This window comes from Cebus imitator, unplaced genomic scaffold (genome assembly GCF_001604975.1).
Source record: "Cebus imitator isolate Cc_AM_T3 unplaced genomic scaffold, Cebus_imitator-1.0 Scaffold625, whole genome shotgun sequence".
Taxonomy (NCBI): domain Eukaryota; kingdom Metazoa; phylum Chordata; class Mammalia; order Primates; family Cebidae; genus Cebus; species Cebus imitator.
The window spans coordinates 718,992-723,964 of NW_016107940.1; the positions used below are offsets into that span (position 1 = coordinate 718,992).

The following is a 4,973-nucleotide window of genomic DNA, read 5'->3' on the forward strand; positions in this document are numbered from 1 at the left end:
AGCTGGGATTACAGGCACGCGCCACCAGGCCCAGCTAATTTTTTGTAGTTTTAGTAGAGACGGGGTTTCACCATGTTGACCAGGATGGTCTCGATCTCTTGATCTCGTGATCCACCCGCCTCGGCCTCCCAAAGTGCTGGGATTACAGGCTTGAGCCACCGTGCCCGGCCTGCATTCTATATTTTTTAAGACTTTAAGTTTTCTACAGCTCTGTCAAATCCCCTGCCTTTATGTTCTAGTATCTAATATTTAATGTCAACCCAATGAGATTTTTGTGGTGATGATTTGTATTTCAACACAATGATGTCTAGGATTTTCCTTAAACATTGAAATAAATGGATTAGTAACAAATCTAAATAAAGCTGAGTCAAATTAGTACTTTCTCCAAGTGACCACTACCCCACAGTCTTCTCCCCATCCTCCAGGTGGTGGCTGCTGCATGGCTGCTAGTCTGACCACTCCTGCCAAGATGTGTTAGCATGCTGGCCAGGAGTGACTCCAGGGACACCACACCACTTTAGATGCTGAACAAACACAGCTGATCAAATAACCCGCACAGCAGGAGTATCTGTCCCATGTTACCTGGAAGCAATCTGTCTAGGGCTGAGTGAGCTAGAACACCTGCCTAGGCCACAGTGCTGTGAGAAGGGGACTCAGGAGCTCCCCAGGCTGGCAGGTCATTGTGCCCTGAGCTGCAGGAGGTGCAGGGCAGGTCTGTCTTGCTCATGGCATCTCACACTCCAAGGACAGAAGGACAGGAAGGTGCTGGTCTTTGGGACAACATGAGCATTCAATAAACCTTTGCTGATTTGATTCCCCACAATGCTGCTCCATTTTACTGACATCTAGAAGTTAGCTTAATTTTCTAAAGATTAACTTATTTACAGTTTGCAAGAAGCTGAAACAATTCCACTCAACATTTAGGGGGTTCCTTTATGCAAGAAAGTGGTAAGTACTGCAAGAGATATGCCATAGTCAGCTAGCAACCAGTCTTGAAGCAGCACGTAATTCACTATTTGGGGGAGAAGTGTGAGCAATGAGTCCATTATCTATATTACAATACAAGTTACAATGAGGTAAGAGTCATATAAGCAAAATGTAAACAAAATCAAAAGGCAAAAGAGATCCTACCCACTGGCAGGGGTGCGGAAGACAGGGATGGCTTCATGGAGGAGGCAGCATCCACCCTTAGACTGTTTTGCCAGAGATGGGCAGTAGAGGCATAGAGCTCAAACTGACTGTGTCCAGACATGGCGAACTGCTCAGCTTGGCTAGCAGGGTACAAGTGCAAAGGATTAGAGATAACTCAGCAAAAAGGCAGGTACCCTGCTCTACTGGGGGATGGCTGTTCCTCTGCTATGCTGTAAACAAACCAGCAACATGGTCACTTGCAAACATTTACTGAGCACATACTGTGGATGATGAGGTACCATGCCAGGACACATTGCCTGCCCTCAGTGAGTGCATACTCAGGAAGAGGCCCTGCATACCAAGGGTCCTAAACCCAGTGGGATGAAGAAGATTTGGGGGAATGAGGAGAAGCAGCACAGGTAGAGGCATATTCAGAATGTGAAAAGTCACTAGGGACTTTGCTGGGTAGAGGGCAAGTGAAGCCGAAGAGAAAAAAAGAGGCCAGATCACTATGAGCCCCAGAAGCTATGCAGAGCCATCTGGCCTCAGTCCTGAGGGCTGTGGGAGCCGTCAAAGCATCAGAGTTGCGGCACACATGCTGAGGTGCTCCAGGATCCATTCCTCCCTTCTTCACTTTCATAAGAGAAGCCTCCCATTCCTGCTGGATAAATGGCTGCCCAACTAGAGATGATGCCTGGCAGCTTTCCTAGTAGCCAGATATGGCTAGATGACCAAGTTCTGGCCAATAAGATGTGAGTAGAAGTGATGTATGCAACTTCCAGATCACTTTTATTATTTTTCTTTACAGAAAGCTGCTTGCCTTCCAATCTTTCTCCCTTGCTGCTGGCTGAGGGATCAGCTGTCACTGACCTAGAGATGGAAGTCACATGCTGTAAATGTCAAGCTGCCCATTAGCTGGATTCTTCAACAACCTTGTGGCACACAGCCACCCCCCATTCAGGACCCCTTGCCCACTCTGGGACTGACAAATCAATCTCAACCCTGCTGACCGACTCTGGAACTCTCCCTGCTACAACTGCTTGCAACTTATACTTGGACTATGACAATATTAGATTAGCTTCTTTAAATTTGGGGAGTACATTCAATCGTATTAGGTTTTAGAATTATTAACATAATTCCATCTCAAGATTTAAAATAGTCCAGGCACGATGGCTCACACCTGTAATCCCAGCACTTTGAGAGGCCAAAGTGGGCGGGTCACTTGAGGTCAGGAGTTCTAGATCACAAACATGGGGAAACTCCATCTCTACTAAAAATATAAAAATTAGCCAGGTGTGCCAGTGCATGCCTGTAATCCCAGCTACTTGGGAGGCTGAGGCAGGAGAATCATTTGAAGTGGGAGGTGGAGGTTGCAGTGAACTGAGATCATGCCATAGCACTCCAGCCTGGGTAATAGTGAGACTCCATCTCAGAGAAAAAAAAAAAAAGATTTAAAATAATTCTAAAATTAAAATAAGGCGCCCTTATTAGGCAGAATAAAAAAGTTGCCTAAGTGAGAACCTGTCAAAGCCACCTTCTCTGTCAAGCTTGGGCTTTGTGAGAGCAAGAGAAAGAATCTCAAGGCCATCTGAGAAAGTATGTAATTCAGGTATTCATGAGATAATTCTACTGAGATATTTCAACAAAATGGACCATCAACTAAGGCTCAGAAAACAGTTTTACAAATTGGGAAGTACAAGAATTCTTCAAGCAACCACATTAGCAATACACCGAACCCTACATTCGCTGCTTCCACTTCCCACACTAACCGGTGCTGGCTCTTCCCCCTCAGCTCCCAGGCTATGCTGCCACTGTGTGACCACCACAGGGCTCCCTCTTTGCCATTTGTACACTCAGCAGCGCCCGCCAGGCTGCACTGTCAGTCTTTATAAGGTCTTCCTCCTTTCCAGGTTATGAGTGCCTCAAAAACTGGGAGGGAACACTATAAGGAGGCTTCCTGGAGGAGGCAAGACCTGAGCTCAAGTTTGTTCACAGTATTAACCAAGGCATGAGGAAAGAGGCACTTTCATACACATCAGTGGGAGCTGTGAAGTGGTAAAACATTTTTTTTGGATGGAATATAGATAATAGCTAATAAAAACGTTAAATGCACATCCTAAACTGGCAAATACAATTCTATAAATGTAACTGACAAATATGTGTGTAAGTATCCGAACATATTTGGGCAAAGATGTTTGCAACACTTATTGAAACAGGCAAAAAACTAGAAGTAATCTAAAATGTACGTTGTGGATAGGCTGAATAAATTATGGCACAAAAGTACAAAAAGGCCACTCAACAGAATGCAAGGACGTTATGTATCAATGTGGAAAGATGTCTAAGATACAGAAAGAAAATACAGCAAATTGAAAAAGAGAGCACATAATGCCTCTCTATGTAAACACACATGCACACACATACAATGCTAGCAAGCAGAGAAATAGTGGGAAATGAGAAACTGTCACTCTTCCCATTAGAACTTTCTATTCTGTTTTTCTAATGTACATATTTCAAATTTAAAAACAGATTAAACAAAAATGTTAAATGAAAAGCTGCAGAATGATTATTTGACACATGTATGGAAGATGGGCTTGAGGCAGATAAGGCTTGAGAGTGGGCCTGGCTCTGAGGCACATATTTATAAACACCCTCATAACAACTAGTGAGGAGCATATTACCATCCTCACTCTGCAAATGAGGAAACTGACGCTTAGAAACAGTAAGAAAGTTGTCCAAATTCCCAGTATGGCCCAGATTTGAATTTAGGTGTGTTTCACAATATTCAAGTTCCTTCCAAAGCACCATTCTGATATCCCTTTAGAAAGTGAAGCCATGTGTACATGGGCTGGCCAGGACCAGAACACAGGCCTGCACATTTCATCCTGCTGACTTCCCCCACCAAATCACTTTTTCTTTTAATAATGACAACGATTCAGTGATCCACAGACTCAAGTGAAACTTTAATCACACTAAAGCTTCAAAATACCCAGGACATGCGATATTTAAATCACCTGACTGCTGTGATTAAAAGCAGATTCTCACAATCACCCTCTGTTTCATTGCTTGCTGCCAACATTTTTTCATTAAATTGTTCTGTTTTCCAGCTGGGCACGATGGCTCACACCTGTAATCTCAGCAACATTGGAGGCCGAGGTGGGAGGACAACTTAAGCCCAGGAGTTCCAGACCAGCCTGAGCAACACGGTGAGGCTTCATCTCTATATTAAATAATAATAATAATAATTTTTAAAGTTGTTCTATTTTCCTACTGTAAATCTTATGAAAAATAGCTTGGTATAACAACCTTTCTTTGATAATCAAGAACCTTGTAGCTCTCACGACAATCCTCTGTAGTTCTTAAGCCACGATACAGAACAACTAGCATTTGATTATCACCTCACCCACTGTTGGATCCACAGGATGCTGCAAGGATCCTCACCACCAGCCCTGCTTCCAGGTACCCAGGACTGCCTATTTGCCCCTCTCTATGCCCCACCCCCAGAGCCCTGGGTAAGGGCTTCCCATCACTCCTTGGACCCAGTGACAGCAGATGCATTCTCCAAGTTCCCATTCCTGTGACTTCCAAACCACTGCACACATGCCACTTTAGAAAATCACTTCATGTGAGAATCTGTACACAAATGTTCATAGTAGCTTTATTTTTAATAGCTCAAAACTAGAAACAACCCACACATCCTTCAATGGGTAAATAGTTAAACTATTTGCTGAGGGGAGGATCCAAGATGGCTGTTTAGGAACAGCTCAGGACTGTAGCTCCCAGTGAAAGCGCAGAGGGTGAGTGGACGCCACATTTTTATTGCCCACAGACTAGGAAATTCCCAG

The 4,973-nt window shown here is 44.1% G+C and overlaps 1 protein-coding gene across 10 annotated transcripts in view; it reads right to left on the reverse strand.

The window, feature by feature from the left end:
• Positions 1-4,973, reverse strand: part of MAPK9 (mitogen-activated protein kinase 9) — a 57,797-nt gene that overhangs the window by 41,530 nt on the left and 11,294 nt on the right. The window contains exon 2 of one of the 10 annotated variants that reach the window (XM_037734475.1): positions 1,132-1,271. The exons of the other annotated variants lie outside the window; for them this stretch is intronic. The gene's annotated coding sequence lies outside the window, so the exon portion shown is untranslated. The remainder of the gene's footprint in view (positions 1-1,131; positions 1,272-4,973) is intronic. 10 annotated transcript variants of the gene reach the window in all.